Here is a 23,851-nt window from a genome sequence, read left to right as displayed (position 1 = left end):
GGGATTCGATCCCGCGACCTTCGGGTCAGCAGTCGAGCGCCACAACCGCTAGACCACCGTGGCAGGGCCTTGATACGCCATTCATCATTGTTAAACGCATACCTTGAAATAAAGATCACGTACAGACCTCTGCCGCAGGAGAACGCCGAAAGTAAAACTTCTTTTTTAAGCGCAAGTTTAAGGCGCTTTCTTGTGCCTTTGAGATCGGGCTTTATTTGTAACATTCAACGCCTTTTCTCTTGTTTTATGTTTGGCTTGCTTCCATGTGCAGAATGCTCTGCTCGTCCAGTATTTTCTTCATTTCATTCAGGTATTCCTTCGCAGTGAACATATGCTGCCCATGCTTCGCATTTGCCTCACTTTGCGAAGAACCCGTCACCGCTTAAGCCTTCTGGCGGTTTATCGAGTCGCTAGCACTGGGCTTCAGTGCGTACGCTTCCAGGACCTCATTCCTACGAGAGGGTTTCTGGCAATGAGCACTCGTGTTCTATTTCCTTCTTTCTTTCTTCTTTTTTGCCCCCCCCCCCCCACACACACGCGGAAGTAAACATACACACACGCTAACAAAACATTAAATGAAATTTTCTTTGTTCCTTCACCCGGACGCCCCACAGGTCGCTAAGAACTAAGCTGTACCAGGTTGAGGTTTGTAACACGAGTAAAAAAAAACCTGTATAGGTCTTTCGTTAAAGCAACTCTAAATCAAAGTTCGACTTCCAGCTAGAGCCAGCAATAAAAAATTTGACAAAGTGCTTAAGACTTGCGCTTCCAATTCTGTTCTAGCGTAAACGGGCTTCAGTCTGAATCCAACATCCGTGGAATTACGCACGGGGCCCTATGAGCGTAATAACACATTGTCGAATAACATTTCTTTTTCCTTTCTTTTATCTCGCCCTTCTGCTGTTCGACAGAAACAAACATTGTTTTGGCTAAGCTTTCAGTGTTATTCAGAGCGTCGGCATCAATACGATGCCTCTCTTTTGTGGGGAGTGGGGTAACGACGCGCTCTAGTGGTGGCGGAAGAAGAGAGCGAAGAATTTAGTGCGGCTGCCAGGGCCAAAAAGTAAACAGTCGTTCGCTTCGAGTTCCCTGCTTATCGTTTCCTCTCGCGACAATATTTTCCTATCGCCAACTTCCCAGCGAGTAAACATGGTGAGTGAAAGAACAGGGGACAAGCACCTTTCGGCCGTTAGCTGAAATGCTGCAAGCCAACAAGTTATTCGTAAACAACGCCACAACACGGGCTTAGTAGAACTCCACAAACCTCCTCGCAACGTAATTGCTCGTCGTTCGGGTCGACGAACTATCGTGGCATCGTTACTGAATATCCCAAGCAGGCGCGTTGATGTTGCCGGTAAATTAGGAGTAGGCTTAGGCCATAGGTTGTTTACGCCATTGAAGGTCTTTCGCTTGCGACAGCGCAGCACATCGCTTGTACGGGGAGATGTTGCCAAGGTATTCCGTCCACGCTGCAGCTATTTAAAAATCCGATGTCTCTACCCACAAACTCTTCGGCGACTTTTGTTGCAGCAAAGCGCTTATAGAATAATTCTAACCAGGACTTTTTACGCAGTTGGATGAATGGGTTGACGCGTTTGTCGTAGTTGCATCGTGTGACGCGTCGGGCGTGGTATGCATGTTAATCGTTTATGCGATTGTAGCAGCATCTAGCTGCGCAAAACTAGACGTTTAAAACTATCACTGAATTCACTGCTAATTACAACTAATGTATAGTAGTTGGCGAAACAGTTTCAGCAGCAGCAGCAGCAGCAATACAAGCCTTATCTCACGAACGAGTAACCGTTCCTTTTTTGCGATGAGAAATTTTATGGGCACTCTCAGCGTGTTTTTGACGTCACCGTCGCCGTCATGTCTTGGATAAAATAAATAAAAATAGTTAATAAATAAATAAAGCCACAAAGAAAAATAGTTAAGAAGATAGAAATTCCGAAGCGCTCGACCGGGGTTTCGAGCCTGCGACCCCACGCTCCGCAGCTCGCTCCCTTAGACAATTGCGCCATTCCTCATTCGTTCTCCAGGATACTAACGGCAGAATACAAAGGCAGGCGGCGTTGGGTGTAACACGCGGGACGCCACACGTGGCGAAATTAAAAGTATGCGAGACGCGGGCCATGCTGCATCGTGGCCCGCGCTGCGTTCGCCTCGTTTTGCTGGCGACCCACGCTAGTTTTCCATATTGGGGGTTGTAGCACCGCGCCACTCACCCATGGAAAAAGAAGAGCCTCCCGTGGCTCGTGGTGGCGCGAGCTATGGGAACGCTTTGGCTCTTGTAAGCTTATGCCACGGGGGGGAAAAAACGAGACGGCTGAACCAGAATTGCAGTATATGTCTTACACCACGACCAGAATCCTGAGGCTAAAATTACAGCGCAAATGCACAAGACACAGACGAAGAACACAAACGCACCGACACAAGCGCTGACTAAAAACTGCTTTATTCTCTCATATGCCAATGCATATATAAACCCAAGGCAACCTTACCGCACTTGCACGCGCAACAATCGCTCTAGACCAAAACGTGTAGCAAGGATGATAGTGTATTAGATAAGCGAAGACATGAAATTCTATTCAGATGGGTGCAGGGACAAAGAAGTAAACAAGAAGTGAGACGGACAAAGAAGTGCGTTCGCGCTGTAATTTCAGGCTAAGGAATATGTACCAACTAGAGCCAAGTTTCTGGCTGCTTGCCGTACTTCCTGTGACATTCCAATTTCTTGCTATCGCATTCATTGCGTCGCGCTTGAGGCGAAACTGTGACTTTTTCTATATATAGCATGAAAACCTACTAGAAAATTGAATGTAACATGGAATACGATACGTTTTTCGCACGCCCCTTGTATAATGCGTTTATTACACTCTTAATCAAATCCTGGCTAACGCATGCCCTGTAGGCGGGACGCTTCAAAACTCAGGAAAACTCCCGGCTATAGTAGGCCTTCGGAAAGGATTTAGCCGTGACAAGTGTATATAAAAAACGTGCACCCTTCACCGCCGCCTTATAGACGGCCTGCAGTATTAGTGGCGCGTCGGTGTGGGCCGCGTAAGTGGGAATCCTGGCTACAGCTCAGCGTATGCTTCCGCGTGTTATAACTTGTCGGCGCAAGCGTCGGTGTATACGCATGCGCCGACAGCGTCAGCCGCAAAGGCGAGCTATGCTGCGAGGAGGTATACGCATGGAGCTAACTATACGCGCTCTCTCTTGCGTGCGTGAGAGAGAATAGGGGCTGCTACGCTCTCCGTTGCACTCCGCTTCTGCTGTTTTTGCGCAGAGAAAAGAAGGAAGGAGGTAAAAACGAGAGTTCGAAGACATTGTGCGACGGGAAGGGGGTTGCGTTTTTGGCGCGATATGGGTTAGTTCTAGCGGATTCCACGACAGCGGCGAATGTTTGATAGGTTGGTGTGGTTTGTTGAGCGTGCCGCGTGAGCCGGTACCCGGCCACCATGGAAAAGTTCTCTTATCTCAATATTAAGGGGGTGTTGCGAGGACATAGCGATATCCCCTTGCGCGTGCAATGGCTGCACGCAAGCTGTTGACGCAGTATTACCCGACGCTTTCGCGCCATTTCTGTCTAGCTGGTGCGCACACTGCGGACACAGCCCGGCGCATCATACCTGCCTGGGTGAGTGCTGTTCTTTCTTCACATATATGTTCGTGCTGTTAGCGTTCACATTGTTGCATGCTTGCGCTTATGTATACGAATGACGGCATTGAACTGCCAGAATATTCTTTCGACTGCTTTTGAAATAACTATACGAGTACGCGCACGAGTAACTATACGAGTATACAAGTACTTATCTTTGTTGTAATCGTCATCCGTCTCTATAGTCGCGCACGTGTTGTCGTGCTGGTCGCATTTATTGTGAACTCTCATACCGTTCAGACGCTTTCGTCGATCTTGACAGGTGTCACTGAGATAATCACTTCGTCTTGCTTGACAAGCTGTGTAATTTTAGCTCTCGCGTGGCTTCTTATCCCTCGGCTAGCAACTGTTCTCTGCATTTATAGTCAATGATACAACACGGCAATAAAAGCAAGCATATTTTTGCTAGCAGTTGAATGATCTTAGGATCTGCTTTCATGGTAGGTCGTTATACTTCGCATTTATATTTCTTTTTTTTTTACCTTTGGGAAGCGGAAAAACTTTTCCACAATCAAAAATAAAACTGCACTTACGAGTGCCGAAGACGTTAGTACCGTTTCATGGGATCAGGCGCTCATAGATAAGACTCGCGGCATGTCTTGTTTTTAGGAGGCAAAATCGGCAATTTGACTTTCTGAATAGCGACAGTCTTTAAAACGCGTTTTGCTGCCCAATTTATAACATGTTTTATAGCCAGCCTCATTCATGTTCATGAATACATGTGCATTTACTGTGCCCCTTCAGTTATTTCCGTGGTTTTCGATCACATTTTCCCATTGGTCTTATGCAGTGCCAAGTCAAGTGTGGGCAAGTACATCAGTGCATCATGCACCGGCTGTGGTGCCTGTGCAAACTGCAGATCTCGATGAAGGTAAAGTAATGCGTCATATGTAATTTAGGCGTTAGCTAGTTGATGGCATTTTTGTTCTCTCATCTATCATTTCATGCGATGCAACAGCGATATATAACCGTGGTTGTATAAAAGTACTGTTGTTCTCGTTGGCAGCTTATTATTTATGTTGGATTGCTCATTCTAAATGTTATTACAGAGAAGTGAAGTGCGTACAGCAGTCGTAATAAGGGATATAATTCTCGTTCATCATCGTGTTAGTATACACAGAATTTGAATACGTTTCCAGGTGACAAAACCTTCTGGCACAAGAGCCAGGCGCAATTTTATCGAGCAACTGGCCAGGAGCTCACATGTGCACCTTGCAGGGTCTCCAGCAGCAGCGACAGCAGCAACACCGGCCGTGGTGTTGTTTACAATGCCGTAACTGAGCATACGATCTTTCTTTGTGTTTTTTATTCATTTTCTTTTTTTGTGTGTGTGTTTAACTCCCATCTAAATATCGCAGCCGAGCAGTGACCCGCCGCAGCGAATTAATTTTTAATCATGCATTGGCTCCCACCATTCAAATATTCGCCGTTACTGGCATTCCCCTGGTATTAAGAAAATTCGTTTGCAATATTGTGCAATAGTGTGCAACCAAATTTCAAGCCAAGTTTACCTGCCACTTTATTTACTTAACGAATGAATCGTGGGTCTATTGTTAAACTGCTTTCCTTGTACGTGATTCTCATCAAATTGAGGCTGTGCTGTGGTTTTGACTTGCAGCCGACATTCGAAACAGAGCTTCACTTTTAAGAAAAACTGGAAGTTTCATGGAGAAGTTCGACAAGGTCAGAGTAATACTCGGTCAGATGTGCAATGCCCGCATGTATTTCGTGGAGATCGATGAGTATATCTGAGGAAATCATGCTACGCTTTCTTTCATAACTGTAGTAAGTTTATGGTTAAAACGCTATTAGAAAGCTTCATTGGCAACTTCTGAAAACACTTTCATATTTGTAACTTCTGTGACGCTGTCTACACAAAATTCGACAAGGTGCATAACAGATTGGAAACGTCCAATCTGTTACCAGGTAGAAGTTTTTGTGTGATGGGCGAGAACACCAGGTGGTCTAAGAACATAACGTCGCATGTGTGCTCTGTTTTTCTTTTTTTTTCTGTTAGGATGACATGCCAGCAGCCCGCCCATCACCTGACCGCTGAATTTGGAGGGAGTACGACAACAAGGCGTTCTACTGCGATCAAGTGCAAGAGAAAGTGAAACCTTCGGTTGGCACACTTATAGAGAAAGCCCTTATTTGGTGCTTGACGATGCACTATATTAAGGACCTCACATACCCAATTGGGTATGCTCAATACTTCGTCTTGTGCCGAGTATTATAAACCCAGTTGTTTCCCAGGTGTTTTGCCGGCGGGAAGCTGCTGAAGACCCATTGAAAAGATCAAAGGTATTCGTTAAGCACCAGAATATATTTGTCCAAAAAAAAAAAAGACATCGGTTGGCACGTTTGTTTCCTTCAGCGCTGAGCATTGCTTTTAGCGCTGTTTGCATTTTTTTACAATAAATAATTATTTTTACACCTGAGCAGTACCTGTTTCTCGCATGCTTATTATACACGCTAGACACAGCGGGTACTCTTGAACTGTGAAGTTGGTATGGTCCGTGAAGTCATTCTCAACCGAAATGATTCCGCTGAACGGTACATTTATGGGGAACGTGGTGCGTCCATGCTTTAAACGCCGCTACTAAATAAAACGATGCGAATTTTTATACGCATCTCTAAACACACAGCATGCTTACAGTTTACAAGCTCACTGTTAATGATTAATCTAGGTACCCATCAAGCGGGAACTGAGCGCGAGAACGCTCCTATGTGATGTAATCGGTTCACGTTAAATAATCCCACGTGGTTAAAATGAGGTAGTATTAGCATACGGTAACCAGAGCTTCGTGTGCACAATTTCTTGTGTTTGTTGCCACTGCGCATCCGTCAAAGACTAAACATTGGTATACGCACGTTACTTTCCGAATACAATATAGCGTACGTGCCCAGCCAAGCAACGTGTGCGTACGCAATTCTAAAACTCTGTTAGCCAACAATCAACCACTACACGGCCTGCCACTTGACGTCAAGGGAGTCCGCATTAGGGATACCGCAACCTGACTGCTTTCTTCCTTCTTGTGCATGCCACAAACACACAAAAATAGTAATGAAGACGCTGGATAGGATCAATGGAGGATTAGGGAAGAGACCTTCGTCCTCATGTGGACATAAGTTGGTTGGTAGTGATAAAAAACAAAATGCTTCCTTGGACAAATGCCCGAATCGTTTGCCGTGAAATGTACATATCTAATTTAACGTTCTACTATTAGTAACGGCATGCTGTCGAAATCAAGTGCAGGCAGTAGAGCTTCCACGAGGTGTTCTAGATTTCGCAAAACCGTTCACCATTTTCTCCTAAATCCGCGGTAAGCAATGCCTAAGTCCGGCAAACAATATTTGCATAATTAAATGACCGTCCTCTGGAACGTACATATGTGCCAGCGCGAAGCGCGCACGCCGGTGGGTGTACCTCGTATAACATCGCTGCATTCGCTTAAAAGGTTCAGAAATCGTTAAACACTCCATGTTCGACAAATGGCCAGTCTACGTTAACTTTCTTGCGATATGTCATAATTTAGCATTTTAAGTTCCTCCTGACGACTGCCACACTGAGGCGCAACCGCTTTGCATGCGCGCAATAATAAAAAAAAAATCCAGCTTGCACCAAAAGTTGCATCCTTCGTAGACCATACCTTGTCTTTTAGTATCTGCGCATAGCTCTGCAACACTAGAACCTATTACTCGATGGTGGCAAATTAATTTTGTGTTAATGCAGCACTATACTACGTTCCGGACTTCTGCTGTACGCAACGCGCCTCAGTAATCCGCGCATAAAAAATTAGGTGCGTGTATACGCAAAAAACTCCAGAAGGCTCTCCCATGCACTCTATCACAACAAACATTGCCCAGTCGCGTGTGCATGCAAATCCAGCTGTGTGGATGTAGCTCGTAAATGTTTGCGTGTTCCGCCGTATTGATCACGACGAGATTTGTCAAAAATTTCTCAAAAGGTGAAGCTTGTACAAGGCACTGCATACCCATGAAAGTGCCTTTCGCACCAATAGTATACTTAGTACATTGCATGGACTCGCGCTTCCAGAAAATGTTTCAGTAAACTTATGTGAAAAATATAGCAACTTTGAGATGAGTGTGAATTGATTTAAATAGCGCGGCGGGACCGCTATACCAGCGTGAACCCAGACGTTCTAAAAAATATGGCCACTGATAGTCCTAACAGAACGCCACTAATATTTCTGCGATAAGTGCTGCCGGATATAAGATCCAGTCCATGTTAGCATCAAATTCCTGCCTGCGCACTGCGTGCCTGAGAACGGTGAACCGCGAGCCGCGTCTCCAGCGTGCACAGCCCAATTCACGAGTCACGTATGTCGCGCGAGTGGCGTCCAACATAAACGGCATTTCTTCCGGGGCGCAGTCCGCCGAGCGACTGCGAAGCTGCATGCAATCAGCGCCAGCTCCTCGCTTCCATGGTCGACGCAAACGTCGCCAACATTTTTTATTGAAGCTAAAATAATGTCTACTGGAATAGTGTCATTCATTTGAGGGGTAGCGACGTGCAATATCCAACGTTTAGAGCCAAGATGAGTTCCTTTACAAGTGAAGTTCATCTGCAGTGCGTGCACGGCGTACCGCACCTGCTCGGGCGTGTTCGCATATTGTATATACGGCTGACAATACCACGATTATCAGTGCATGTTCATCTCAGTGTGTAATTATTACGGGGATAGGGTCGAGCCAACGACGGTAACAGGTAAAACATCCTGGCATATGAGCTTGAGCGGTTTGTTCTGAAGCACGGTCGACTACGGCTTCGAAATAAACTGAATAGGCTTAGTGACGATATCGGCTACCGGCCCGGTAACCGTCGGCGGTGAAACGGCCAGCGACGTTACTGAGAACGCGGCGATTCTCCGTCGGTAATCGGCTACGCCACTGTGCGGTTGGCGCGGATGGATTCCGAGCACACGTTCCACGGCAAGCGAATCTTGACGTTGAAAACTCGTTCAATCCACGAAAGGCCGCAAATTCGCTTCAAGCATGCTCCCAGCAATAGCTTGAATGACCCCGTATATATTTTCACGAATGTCATTTAAAAAATGCCTCTTTACGTATCAGTGAACGCTACATTTTAATACGACCTCCATTGCACTAATACGCCAGAGCACGTAGCGACTCATTGGTGCATATAGACCCCCGTTCTTTTACCCCAGAGACCGCGACGTGATGTGGTGTAGTGGTTAGCGTACGCGCTTGATGATCGAGTGTTCGCGAGTTCGAATCCGCGTGTGTTTACTGTGAATTTTTCTGTATTTTACTTCTGAATGTAATATGTGTATATGGATTATGTATGTCATAAAATGTGTGTCTAAGCCTCCAAATCCCAGAATAGAGCTTAAAAGGTGACCTAAAATCAAATTTTTTTTTCGCCGCTTCGTACACGGCCTATAGCTAGGACGCGCCGCAGCTGGGACGCACCGTGGGTAGGACTCTCCGTAGCCAGGACAGCTGGTCACGTGGAACGAGGAGATGTCTATAGCCGGCCTTCAACTAGCCGGGATTCGAGACGAAAAATCTCCGGCCTATATTGAGTCCCGCCTATGAGATGAGCCGCTGAGAAAGCTACTACGCTGAGGGACGGCTACGGGTGGCACCGCCTACAGGTTGTGCCGACTAAACAGACAGTCTATAGGCGTTAGATTTTTCGTCTCGTTTCCGGGCTATAGACTGCCCCTTTAGGCAGGAAATGATTAAGAGTGTACACATTGCTTTGTCATTCGCGTGCACAAGGCGACAACACAGACAGAACATTGCTGATCAGTTTTTCATTTGGGTTTCAGTGATAAATTGTAGCAATAATCGAAAACAGAAACTAAATGATAGTTCGAAGCACTCCAGCGGTAGTGATAGTGAAATTCTAGACGCTTTAAAAGACCCCTCTGTTGTAGGATACTGCACATGCTCCTACTTATATTTTGACATCGCAGGACGCAGCCAAACCGGATCGCTGGTAGATTCGATCATGTGGCAAAGTTTATTGCTGGCCAGCACACAACGGCTGTACTTAAGCCTGAACTGATGATGTCACATTCGTTACATACAGCTGACGTGTACACAGTGTCAATGGAAATTCAATGCGTCGTGCTGTTCACGAAGCTCCCAGGCATTGTTTTTTCAAGGACACAAGCCGTTTACTTTTGTTGGAGTGTTCTAGAGCAGGGGAGTGCTCGGAACGGCCGCAGCACTAATGTACAGAAAGTGAAGCCCAGACAGGGTCAATCCACGTGCGGCGCTGCGATCACTAGTCTGCAATGTGTCGTCATTTAGGAGTTGCGCGTGGCTCCACCAAAGTGGAGCAGGGGTAGAATGCCCGCTTTCCTCTCAAAAGGTCCGGGTTCGAATCGCAGCTGTAAATTGTGGGTTTTTAGTGTCGCTTTATAGCTGTGTTGGTTTGTCCTTTGTTTCTTAAAACTAGCTTCCGTTGCTACGTATTGCTACAGAAAGTAACGTAAAATGTGAAATCTCGTTTCGAGTCTCGTATTCGCGGAAATCTCGGAGGCCATACTTTACGTTTTTTTTTACAATCCCGGGCGGTGGCGCTACAAATAACTGCGCTTACTGTCAAATTTCTTCTATTTTTAGTTCACATTTTGCGTTACTTTTTGAACCAACACGTAGCAACTGAAGCTAGTTTTAAGAAACAAATGAAAACCAATATAGCTATAAAAGGTGACACTAAGAATAAAAACCCACCATTTACAGCTGCGATTCGAACCTGGGCCTTTTGAGTGGGAAGCCGGCATTCTACCTCTGCACCACTTCGGCGGAGCCGCGCGCAACTCTTAAACGACGACACATTGCAGACTACCGATCGCAGCGCTGCAAGCGGATTGACCCTGTTTGGGCTTCACTTTTCGATGCTCGTTCCCAGCACTCAGCTGTTCTAGTACACCCCAGTTTCGTGCTTCGCGTTGTATTAATGACTCAGCTATGAATATTTCGCCTTATATCTATTATTGCGATAGCAGTTGCATGGACACTCCAAACGAATTTTTGTCATTGCTGTAGTCGTCGGGGTTGCCGTGAGTTTCCGCGTAAAGTCCAAGAGCGATAACATAGCCCTGCGCGTCGTATGTTCTAATGGCGAGTGAATGCATGCGAGGGCCGCCGATGCTCGCGGCTCAAGCGCAGAGGAAACGTGCCGACCGTCTCCGTCGCGCGAAAGGGCAACGGGAGTGCCTGGAGGGGGCTGCTGGCTGGTTCCGGCAGCTGTCGCCTATTTCGAGATGCCGGGTTCCGTCGCGTGCCATATCATCGCCAGACGATGTGCTGTGAGCGTATACCGTTTAGAACGGGTGAGTGACATGTGATCCAGCGTTTGCCCATATTCAGTTGTGCCTAACTCCTTCCTTGCCCGAATTGTTGGCATTTTCTCCTGAAAAAAGAAACAAACCTACTAACAAAAACAATACTGAAAATCGCAACTGAGCGCAGGAGACATGTCGTGGCAGTGGCGTAGCCAGGGGGCGGCACACCGGGCCCGTGCCCCCCCCCCCCCCCGAAATGTTTTGTTTGGTAGAATACGGAGTACAAAATGACACTCGACCACATTTATCTGCCGAGACCTCATATCGGAACATGCAGGTGCCCCACACCCCCCTCCATAAAAAAAATTTCTGCCTACGCCACTGCCTCGTGGTCGGCATGCTCGGACACGGGAGGTTCGAATCCTGTCCCTGGTCACATTAGCGAATTAATACATCCACAACATGGCACCCGGCGGGCGCACTTGTCAACCCGGAGCGGAATAATTCACACGATCCTTTGTGCATTCGCCTAAGGCGACTAGAAGTCATATCCATCTTCTTCTTGTGCTTCTCAGTCTTTTGTATTGATCATCTTCACCCCTGAAACCCTCTGCAGTCACGTGGTGTTGCAGTGCTTCCGGAATCGGGCCACCTTTGGCCAAGCGAAGATGCCGTGTAATGACGTCATCGTATGGCGACACGTTGTGGGACGTCAGAGTGTCATCATGACGAAGTCACTAATTTTGGAGATGTGTGACGTCATGACTACGTCACAGATGATGTCATATGTGAACACGCGACTTTTTGGACCGTTCGCGTTGACGCCACCGACGGTCACTTTTCGCGTCTCATCAAGCGTCCAAGGCTTTCACTTTTAATAACGTGTCCGTGCAACATTCCCGTCCTGACTCTGGTCCGTTCTGAATGAAACCAGGATTACGTGCACTAGAGCGCAAGCACAAGTTGGAAGACGAAGCAGTTTCTGACGAGCCCAATGAAATCTTCTTCCTGTTTATTTGGAAAGCCCTTTTTATTTGCCGGATAGCAAAGGGCATTGCCTGCTCTGGCACGATTTATTATCTACTCGGCTGAAAGAGATAACTTCGATAAGCGCGCAGAAGAGGAGGTTTATGTTAGGCTGAGCTTTCCCGAACTAAACCGCGAGGTCGATTCGGCTCAGTGGTGAACATTCAGTTGTCTTTGTGATTTTTTTTGTGCTCCTTGTTTTCCACTGCGCTGTAAACGTGAGATCGTAAAGCTCGGCATAAGTGTTGCGCCTACTTTTCCGATTGGTTAGCTTTCCACCGCTTGTCGCGCGGTGTCTTGCAAGGGTCGTGGCAGCTTGGAGCAAGGCGTTCAGAAATGCAATGTTCAGCAGAGTTCGCGGAGCGATGTCGGAACCTGCATAAATGGCTTGACGGTGCTATAAAACTCCCCTAAATGTTAGATATGGCGTAGATGTGTGCGGCGCCAAGGGGTGCAGGGAGGAGAAGGGGACGGCAGCTCTCCCTAATCACGTAATGGAGACGCCAAGTCTGCCACGTACATTTTCTCAGTCTGACCTCTCTCGTCATTGCTTAAAGGACAGTGTTTTGGCCTCGCAGCTTTTTCAAGATAACGGCGAGCAAGAATCCTTGTTCTTTTCTTTGTTTCCCAAGCATTTTCTTTCCTTTCGCATTTGGCTGCGCGTATTTTGGTTGCAAGTGTAGTAAGCGTATGGTCAAATGCCCAATCTGACTTTGGTGCTAATCTTGTATTTCTCGCATCGTTACATACTCTCAATGATTTCGTATAAGGGATTAATTAAGATCATTTTCATTTTTTTTCAGTGTGATATCTTGAATTTAATATTTTCATTCTTTATGCTTTATTTATTACTTTTGTAGAAACTGCCACTAAGATTGTTCGCTCAGTTTGTACATTTTCATCGTAATAAACATGTTGCCTACGCCGCCCATTTGTAAGGGGCCGTGGTCCAGCAACGCCGGGTAATCTCACGCGCATTAGAGGCCGCGGCGTCCCAAGGCATTCCCGCTGACCTCCTCCAAGCAGCGTAACCGATCTCTGGGTCGATCCCCTCTTTTGGGAGAAATAAAGTTTTGATCATCATCATCCCAGTCAAGCCCATTAGAGACTTTTTGACCATGGCCCTTAGCATCCCGAATGTTGGAATTAAAATATAAGTTTCAAGTTAAAAAAAAGCTTCAAGTTGTTGCATTTTAAGACCTGCTTACTAAAATGAAGGTGGTTCAGGATGCGCGTCGAGACCCGTCAGGTGTACGGGAATCACCAATGCGAAAAGAAGCGGTGATCACTTATGTTCGCCTGTGTTTCGCATCGTTTAATGAAGATTGGCCCGATACCAAAGCTCAATGTTGTCTAACCCGAGTCCCATGAGCTCAGTAGGTTATTATTGTTATAATTTTATTAGTTTACACACTGCTGATCCCAATGATAGGGGTTCTAGCATGAAAGCTGACATGTCGGGTAAATAACAAATAAAAACGCTTGAATAAATGTGAAATACTTGAACAGGGGGTATCGCTGGAGTCGTTTCTACAAGCGCTCTTGTTTCCAGCGACACCCTTTTTCAAGAATTTTCAATCTCTTAAAACCTCACTATTCTCCTGAACTTCTGGCCTGCAATGAAGGAGGCTACAATACTAAGCATAGGAACCCATTCGTTGAGTGGATTGGGAACGTAGTGAATAGCATTCCTCTTTCATGAGGTCATGCATGCTTGGGGAAACAGAAACGCATCCCAGCGAACGTCCTCAAGAGTGCCGTAAAAGAACTCATAAGAGTAGAGATGGCTTCTTGGCGCTGCCTTGTCGATAATGCGAGTGTAGCCCCCTCTTTTCTATGGAACTTCAGTCATCGCTACGTACCCAAATGGACAGACTAGCCTTCGGAGGGCTGGGGCAAGTGAATAGAAAGGGGCCCTTACCAAGCCTTCAGTTGCCCTTTTTGACTGATGATCCCGGCCGCGGCGGCTGCATTTTCGATGAAGGCGAAAGTGTCTGAGGCCCATGTACTTAGATTTATGCGCACGTTAAAGAACCCCAGGTAGTTCAAATTTCCGGAGCCCTCCACTACGGCGTCCCTCATAATCATATCGTGGTTTTGGGGAGTTAAACCCCAGATATTATTATTATTATTATTATTATTATTATTATATTATTATTATTATTATTATTATTATTATTATTATTACTATTATTATTATTATTTCAACTGATGAGCTATACTTACTGCGATACGCAGGTGATGAGGCGCTTGTCTTTGTCGCGCTCACTTTGTCCTACTGCAAGCTCTCGTACACCATGCACCACCGGTATCGTCATTAAATGAGGGAGTCATGAGGAAGAACAACGCAGGGATATACGTATGAACTCACCACGAATACCGCCCGGCCTATACCTCAAGCACTGCTATACTGAAGCTCTAGAAGATCCGCGATGTTCATGTGCGAGTAAGTTAAAGTGAGCAGACTTTTACGAAAGACGATGCTCAGCTGTGAGAGTTACGTGGTGGGCGTAGTTAAGCCCAACGCCGAACATTTTAGCGCAAGAAATAATGAACACAGAAGCATATATGGGACACACAAGCGCAGAATTACAACAATGTCTACATCATGGGCATCCGCGTGAACGGAAGTGGATAGAAGCGGCCTGCAGGGAAACACGTCGCGTCGTGCGCGTTGGTGCGTTGAATAAAAGGTGAATCCATCTTCTGTGCTTGTACACCCCAACAGGATGCGCTTGATATGCGGTTGTTCATTTTCGTTTAGTTAGCCAAGCGCCCCGTTCATTCTAAATTCCCGTTTAGTGATTTCTATTCGGCTCGGTGTGCTCCGAGTGCCTCAAACAGGAAGCAATCTCCCACCGGATGCAATTCGGGATGTTCTTTCTTACTGTTTATTTTTGTTTTTTGTTAATTTGGTATCCAGGGAGAAAAAGCTACGCATGTTCTATCGACTTTCCTTGCTGTCACTGTCGTTGTGAGCCACTTGTTTATCGTTTACGCCCGCGACTATCATCGAAGGCCAGAACCAACGCCGTCTGACGTATACTGACCAATGGCACGCAATTCAAGGCAAAGCGCACGGCATCTCTTATGCCCAGAACGCTCCCGTCGCTTACGTTGTCAGACAGCCGCCTGCAACATTCTGATGATTCACGACGAAGTCACGTTTCGACGTGTTCAGCGTTAGTGGTACTTAATAACCTGCGTGACAAGGGAATGAAATATTCCTGGAACGGTGCGTTATCGTCGTGGCACAGGCATGCAGTCTCGAGTCATTCTGCTGTGCTGACGTGTCGACACACGCTGGCTGCGCTTGTCTCTAAGAGCCAAGAACACCAGTTGAGCGATGTAACGCAGACACTGTGATTACTTTCATTGTAACTATGGAACCTTTTTGTAATACTTCTTTTTTTTTTTCTTCCGAGTGATGGAACAGGGGCGAGCTAAGATGCAGTAGAGGGGGAAACTAAATCATCGAGTCCTATTGCATGTTACTAATATAGCACTTCAGACTGTCCTCAAAGATATCAAAGTTTACCAAACACACGGCTACGATGGATATCATTGACAGGTTATATGATGTAGATGTGTCTAATGGGCCAGCTTGTTTAAAGCGAGACGGCGATGAATACTGGTGCGCATCACTTGAGCGAACCATGTCCCCAATTGAAGTAATGTATGAGAAATGTCAGCTCCTTTAAGGCGGCACCAGCTACCTTTTGTAGCCTAGCAAACAAAAGATAAAAAAAGGCATATGTTAAAAAAATGGCACGTAGTGTTACATCACATGTATAACAGAGCACTATCGAACACTACTTGAATCACCAAGCTTTGTGCGTGAATTCAGGTAAGAAAAACTAACACACATATTCATATATGTAGATATGTAGAGCGGAATTTTAAAGGGAGCTATTATACAACAAATTCACTCGATGACATCGAGGATGTTGCCTATAGGGAAGGGTTCTGTATAGCCTACACAATAGCAAGCTGAGGTTTTTAAGCATTTAGCGACAGTCGGCAGCATTCAACATTTGGCTAATGACGAAGTTCTCTTGGGCGTCTCATTACAGGTCGTATATTTTCTCCGCACACCAAGATACTTAATAAAAGTTCATACTCTTGTAATACTAATATGCCGTCAACTCTATGAGCGAAACATTAATCAGAATTAAAGTACGAAGAGACTGCTTTACTCCTACATTTACTAGCAGTAATGTGGTAACCCACTCGCTAAGCGAGTCTGAAGTACACTGACTAAGTAAGTCTGGCGCCGACAGGATCACAACCTTTGCTTTATATATACTTACATCGCATTATACAGTGCAGTAGCTGCCAAATATTCCTACAGTACAAAGTAATGAGTTATATGTAGGAATGTTCTTATTGTAGGTTGAGAATAGCGCAGCGTCGTATGTGTACCATTGCGGAGCGTAAGCACGATATAACGGCTACAGCTGGTGTTACACACATGTATACAACTTATGCTCCCACTCTCATACGCATTTCTTGTTCTGGTGTTCATTGTTTTCCGTCGCCGTTAGTTTAGAACAAAATGTAAACTATGTAGACTACTCTGTCCTACACTACTATGGGCGAGCTGAGCGCAGCTGTCCCCGAAACAAAGGATTTTGGCGGTGGAAGGAAAAGTACTACGCAGTTGCACGAACAGCCTGACATATTAGGCTCAATAAGTAGGCATTAAATTCCACAAACGTTCAGTCGCACTGACTACGCGAACGTTGATTCCTGTGCTCCAAATGTGCTGCAAACTAAAACTGACACCGACCACGATGTCTTGCGTAGGCGAACTCGCGACCCAAGGAGAAAGCAATCACTGCTCTACAGCCGCCGCCCACGCTGGATTTCGTTTTCACGATGTGGCATAAAAATTGAGGCTATATTTAGCACCGCAGACCAGTCGTTTCCTCCTTCGAACCTCGTAGTCTCGTGGAGGTAGCAACTGGTTTGCTCCGGTTCGAACGCGAAATTGGTTATTTAAAATCTTTCTCTTGCGAACTCGTCGCTCTGGGAAGTTTACAGTCGGGCAAAGCTCGCGAATGCGTCTCGCGTCACATAAAAAAAAAGGAAAAAGAAAAGGATGCGTGTCACGTTAAGAAACCTAAACTTTACTGCGAAAGTTTGTATGGAAGTGGTACATGTCCTTCATGATTAATTTACAGATATGCATTTCAACTGAGCTGTTTTTGACTGATTTTCTTGCTTACCTCACTGGTATCCCGTTTTTCACGAATTGGGATGTAGGCGTAGTCAGGAAACTGTTTGCCCTATTTCCTTTTGCTCGGTGGTGTGTAGCATTCTTTCTTAGTCACACATGCCAGAATAAACAATATAATAAGTGGTATAGCGTTGATTAGTGAAAACATGGTATGGTGCTTGCGGCATTCTTAGTTGGGCAGATAAAAATACGAAAGTTGACATGATCAGATTGTTTAGTACTTAAATGGGCATGTGATAATGTTTTTTTTTGTTCATATAATGCTATCTCGAACCAACATCGAAGTACCACTAAAAGGTATACCCAAACAGATCTCACTTTCTTTCTGTAGAGTGCCGTCAAATTAATTATCATTATTGTACTAAATATTTTCCCGGGCCAGCCATTCTTGCAGTGCATCACAAAAGATGGAGATTAATACAAGATAGATACCATTTTTTTTGCTAGCTTAGCAGGCAGAAGTGTTGGTCTCCTAAGGTCGAGGTCGTGGGTTTGATTCCCGTCAACAACGGGCTCATTTCGTTGCGGTCGAAATGCAATACCGCCCTTACATTCAGATTAGGGTGTACGTGTAAGAGTGTGTGGTGAGCAAAACTACTCCGAAGTACCGAACGATGTCGCGCCTCATAATCATCTCGTGCTTTTGGTACGTGAATGTACGGAAATTAATATCAGGAACAAATATACACTTACGGTTATATCCGAGTGTTGCTGAGCACGTCTCAAACGAAACACGCTTGACCATGTAAACATTACCTTCAATGCAAACGTTGCAATAACATCAGTGAGACATCTAGAAGCGTTCACAACTAGGCGTCTCCAGGCCCCGGAAAGTCTCAAGTTCCAGCGATCGCCGCAGAGGGCGAAAAAATCAACCGCGGCGAGTTCCATCGATATGCGCGGAGAGTGGAGCTACTGACTCCTCTTTTAGCGGTCGGATAAGTTAGTTCGCATTTTTCGTGTTAGGGGCGCTCAACGCGGCCAAAAAATTTATTTCAGAATGTATCAGAAGATTGTTGAAAGCTTAGTTACCGTGTCATTTTGCATATAGCTAGTAGGGACTAGTTTTTATGTTACTTCTAGAGTTAATACAAGAGCTCGATTGTTTGAGGACAAGTATTGAGATTACATTGACGCTCGAAAAGCAGCAGCCCATTGGTATCGATTGCGCTTCGGCCGGTTATTTCATTCAAATTGTACCGCGGTCGTTTGCTTTGATCGGCGTTACGCAGCTCCGTTTTAAATAAGTTTTGATATAGCAATGCGAGTTTGTGCACCAAATTTTACATGCCGCTGCCACAAAGCGAACGTGTCTAAAGCCTGTGAATCACGTCAGCTGCGGCGCTTCACCGGCTGCCAGCGTGAAAATTCAATGCCAGCAAGGAGCTCGGAGACTACCTACGAAAACGGAATAACCATGCACGATGTGGGTGTGCGCACCGGTGAGTGAAAACGCACTGCTTTGCATTTGAACATAGCTTTTTTTTTGCATGCGCTACGGTTTTTGTCATTGCAAAAGGTTTTACGACTCGTCCAGCTGATCGGATGCACCGCTTGTGGATTACAATGACATTTTCTAAGATTATTTACTTCGCTCTCACTTTTGCAAAAAAATATCTTTACTGCTAAACTTTGTAACACAGATCGCAGCGTAAGTTTTACCTATTTCTGCACAAATTAGTCTTCTGAGATAAATGCTCATAAGTCCAATGCATGGTAGAGCCAAGTGAACTTATAGTATGTATATGCATTTATACATTTTCGTAAGTTTGCAATCATACATATTACATTTGCACATACCACGTAGTTTATAGAGTTGGGAAATTAACTAACTTAGTATCCTCTAATTGAGGCTTGGTCAGACACGGTCCACTGAAGGTCACTAGGGGCGTAGCCAAGGGGAGGGTTGGGGGGGTTCAAACCCCCCCCGAAATTTTTCAGTTTTGCTTGCGTATATAGGCATGCACACATACAAACGCACGCATGAACATACATAAAGTATGGTTGAACCCCCCCCCCCCCGAAAAAAATTTCTGGCTACGCCCCTGAAGGTCACCACTAAAACAAATTCACAAACAAAGCAATGTTATGTGCACACTATTTTTCTCATGCAGTGCTCTCATATACATTCTTCTCAGATATGAATCGCAATCCACTCACGCTTCTACCATAGTAATCATTATTTTTTCCTCTTCCAACCCAACCACAGCGTCCAAGAAACTGCTCATATCAGCACACGCTCGGATGCTTTATCTCTGAACCTACCTCAAGTCAGCAGAGGATTTTCCAATACTGAAAAAAAATTCGTCGTCCCAAATCCTCACAAGGTATGGTTGTGGACACTATACTTATTGAACCAATTTTTTTTCTTTCATCATTTCTTGCTTTTTCTCATGACTCAATTTTTTTTCTTCTCAGAAAACTGGACAAAAGAGAGATCATTGGTTTCCAAGCTACCGACACCAAGTCGTAAGAAGCTCAAGAGTCGCCTATCCACCACCAAAGTTTACGAGGCGGACAAATGGAAGCCTTATACTGAAAAGCAGTGATAGTGTACGGTATGTTGAAGCAGTACAAAATTGGGTCCACTAATTATTGCTTCTTGCTTCATGAATTACTCAGTTTAGAGGAAATGTGCTGGCTTCAAATTTCTTGGATAGTGTATGTGATGGGGTGCACATACTGTACTTTAATCTACGTGTGAAACTTTGCACAGAGTATCACATGTAACTTGGTAGCAAGTGGGCCAGTAGTAGTGCATATTTAGCAGCACTTGTTTTTCCCAGTGTATATAGTTTGCTGCAATTGTGGAGGCTGTTGCAAAGCAATGGCAGGGAAAGCTACAGTAGTGCTGAAAAGAGTTATGTGTACCGATTGCTTGTAGGGAGGGACATTGTGAAGGTTCTAAAATAGAAAACTGTGTGCAAACACTCATGCCTTCATTAAACAAGGCATTTCGTGAAGTGGTCACCTGGAGAATAGTTTCCGGGTCGCTACTCTGGAATAAATAACGTTTGATGATAGGAGTAGAATAGAAGCATGTGCATAAGGACATTTTGGGCAGTGTTCTATGAAACAGGCTGTTGAATTTGTAAAGCATTTGAAAATTTAGTCTTTAGTTTTATTCAGTGAACTTCGCCAATACATTAATGGGATGATATGTAAACAGACACATCCAGAAAAGAGGGTACAGCACCTTTGCATTTGTGCAAGCAATTTGTTTTGTATGTGAAGTGGAACCACAGACAAGTAGCAAATAATATTTGTTCTAGATAACAGACCTGACACATGACACGGAGTTTTTAAAAGTATGTTTATTTTTAACAGAAAAATAAATGAGTGCACTCAATAGATACAATCAGAGTTCAATAGAGTTGGCGAGTGTTTCTGCATGTTAAAGATTTGAATGTGTAATAACTGCTATTTCTTTGATATTGGCGTGAGCTATATATCCAAAAAAGGCTAGTTTTGTGTTCATGCTTGTGATGCGCTGCAGGTAGACACGGACTAGAAAAAATGAGAACAACCCAGGGTGATGCACAACACCTTGTGCTGTTCTCGTTTTTTCTGGTCCGTGTCTACCTGCAGTGCATCACAAGCATGAAGACGTGCCATCTAGCCCCTATTGCCGCCTTATTAGTTTTGTGTGACACCCGTGTTAAGAGTGAGGCAGACAATTAGGAGGTAGTGAAGAATGAAAATGTAAATTCAGCTTCTGCAATCGTCCATCGTTTAAGCAGTGTCTTTCACGACTATGCACCATTGGCACCAGAAAAAATGGACTAATTTATTTATTTTTCAGTGCGAAACATAGCAATTAAACAAAAAAGCTAATTATATACATTTGACAGAAATGATTACTCACTGCCTATTTTCCCAACATTGCTACTATTACTTCCAGCACCTCCTAGCTGTATAGTATACTACTGTTCCAAATGTCTATTGTGCGCGCACACATCATGCGCAGTCTATTGTCGGTGCTGTCCACTGGTACAACATTCTTTTTTATTTATAAATGAGTGCTTTCAGAAACACGCGCAGGCATCCGCTATCACATACGTCAGTTGATAAACAGTGGGCGAGCAAGGGTAGCTCACTTCTCGAAACTTGTCTTCCGTGACAACCTTTACAGGAATGTTCACTTGCTGAAATGTTGGATTCAGGCTAAGGCTTTCCTTATTCGCCAACAGTTACTCAACTGAAGTGTTTGTCACTGCAACCTCTTTTGAAACATGAACCAAGTTTCCTTTTCAACGTGATACCGTAAATGGTGTTTTCCCAGAACACACGAGCTTAGCTGAACTGAAAGTTGAGCTAAATGGTCGGAATTCATCGTAAAAAGATTGGCGCGCAGGCACGAACACAAGGATATTGAGCACAATAACGAGAACACGTTATGTACAGGAATAGCTAGCACAACAGTGTGGTTTCACTTTTTTTTTCAGCGCCGAGTGGCTCTCGCCTATGTGTTGTCAAAATAGTACGTCGGGCTGAAGCTAATCTTACTGACACTGCATCTTTTGCGAGCTTTGATGCTGTTTTTTTATTACCGCTCAAATCGTCAAACGCACATGTGTAAGTGCGAAAGAGGACGGGCAGCACTGTACGCAAGTACTGTGCAAGGGTCGCCCATCGTAAATAGTATCGTCTGACGCTTCGTTCTGCGTACTATAAGAGTTATGCTGAACGAGCCAAGAGACATAGTGCTGCTCAGTTTCAGCTGTCAATTTTATTAAGCAAATGGATATTTCTGTTTCTTGTATGTATTGTTCAACTCTAACTGACAGTGCTGCTTGTTTACATGTATACTGCTACATTCACGATTGCCAATAAACAATGTAAGCTTACTTGCTTGGCGTGTTTTCTGCCAGTTGAGGCCGTTCGGTCACCTGGCGACGTAACGAAAATATTTGTAGTAACGATAGGCTGCCGCGCGCGCGAATACAACCCCCGGACAGCAGTGAATAAACGCCCAGAACCAGCGGGCGCGCACCGCGACCGCCCGCACCCGCCAGCAATGCGGCAGCCATATTGCCCCGGCGCAATGATGATGATAGTTTTCGCAGCGCCATCTCTTGGTCGGATACTTTAGTTCACAACGCCACCGCTACCCTTATTTCCGTTGCACTGTCAAAGGTACAGCTTCCCCTCTGTAAATGGTAGTATAAGTGTTCTGTGGCGTCTCCTTCGATAACTATGTGGTAGGGCCATTTGTTACAGCCCTTAAATTGTCCCGGGAAGTATAATTGGCTGATAGTATCAGTTAAAGGACGGAGTAGCCCAGGCCAAAGGGGCCTTCAAGTGAGGGCCCCACCCCTGAATTCTTTTCCATATTTTATTGCTCCATACGGTAGTGATATGCATTCCTTCATTCTTTTTATTTCACATGTTACTCCTTCTAATATATTTTAGCGGAACGAGCACCTCCTGACTCTCTTGTTTCTTTTCCAAGCATTTCCGGTGGAGCACTCACTTCCGGTTGTTCGAATATGTATTCATAAAAACCTTTTAAGAAATAGAAGTCAATAGTCCTGGCTCAAGTTAAAAGTTAATATTGGATATATATGATATCGGAGCATTACTTGACTTGATATAGGGACCGATTGACTGCCATGACAATTAATGAAAACTAATTGATTGAGTTCATTGAAAGCTTGTAGCCGAAAACGCTGTACTTGGCGGAGCAGGTCTCAACCAGACGCTTCTTTGTACGTGGCCTCTGAGATTCACTTCGGCAGCGCGCGAAAGACTATGTTAATCCAAGGAATACAAGAATACACACGAACGCCGACGTGCGAGTGCGACTACCAGACACCCACTCAAGTAGTGGGATCGTCTCGAATTTTTGCCTTGACGGTATATTTTATTTGTATAAAAAGTCACAGTTTCGCCGCAAGGGCGAAGCAATGAATGCGATAGCAAGAAAAGCGGCCCGTGATGGACGCGGTGCGACTACCGTGCGTCCATCGCTACCCGGCAGCTACTAGAAAGTTTTAATTTGACGTACGTAGAAACGTGAAAAGTAGACATACGTTACGTGCACGACATCTGAAACGCTTTTAGCTAGACGTACGCGACGCGCGGTGAGAGCTACCACGTAGCTCCATCTGCTGAGAATCATGAACACTGCGGTAGCTTGTTCGAGCGCCCTCGCGAGCAGACAGCGGAAGGGCAAGGTTTTCCCGAAGAAGCGAGAGCTGGCCGACGTCTTTAAGTGCGCCCGTCGCGCTCCTAGCGCCATCTCGCTGGTAATGAAGAAACGCTTATAAGCGCCTCCGTCTCGGAGGACTGCAAACGGTAAAGGGTGTGTATATAACGCTCGCCGTTATCTACCTGAGGGATGTACGCTTTGTGGAGTAGTGCTTAGCGCACCGCGCTGCGAATTGAGAGGTCGCTGGTTCGATTCCGCGCTTCGGAAGCATTTTTCTGACTTATTTTTCTTTGGGATATTGATGTATATATACATACTTATACACACGACCTACTATACTCCTGACCTGCCCAGATATCGGGGGTCCTATGGAAGCGCGTGTCCCCGCTCTCGTTCAACCGCTTGCCGTAGGTGGCGCTTCCTATAGGCTTCCCAAGCAACGCTTAGCGGCGCTGCTGCTCTTGACAGGCAGCGCCATCTCTGGCAGAAAA

The 23,851-nt window shown here is 45.3% G+C and overlaps 1 protein-coding gene and 1 long non-coding RNA gene across 4 annotated transcripts in view; one reads left to right on the top strand and one right to left on the bottom strand.

The window, feature by feature from the left end:
- LOC119399828 (GTP-binding protein Rhes) overlaps positions 1-23,851 on the bottom strand; it is a 222,785-nt gene that overhangs the window by 145,665 nt on the left and 53,269 nt on the right. The window lies entirely within an intron of this gene.
- LOC125759348 (uncharacterized) lies at positions 3,580-5,800 on the top strand. Its single transcript, XR_007416931.1, has 3 exons — positions 3,580-3,640; positions 4,452-4,532; positions 5,679-5,800. It is a non-coding gene; the product is annotated as an uncharacterized LOC125759348 (long non-coding RNA).

Source organism: Rhipicephalus sanguineus, chromosome 7 (genome assembly GCF_013339695.2).
Source record: "Rhipicephalus sanguineus isolate Rsan-2018 chromosome 7, BIME_Rsan_1.4, whole genome shotgun sequence".
In the NCBI taxonomy this organism is placed as follows: Eukaryota; Metazoa; Arthropoda; class Arachnida; order Ixodida; family Ixodidae; genus Rhipicephalus; species Rhipicephalus sanguineus.
The sequence above is the reverse complement of the archived record's forward strand: the minus strand, read 5'-3'. Positions and strand labels throughout refer to the sequence as shown.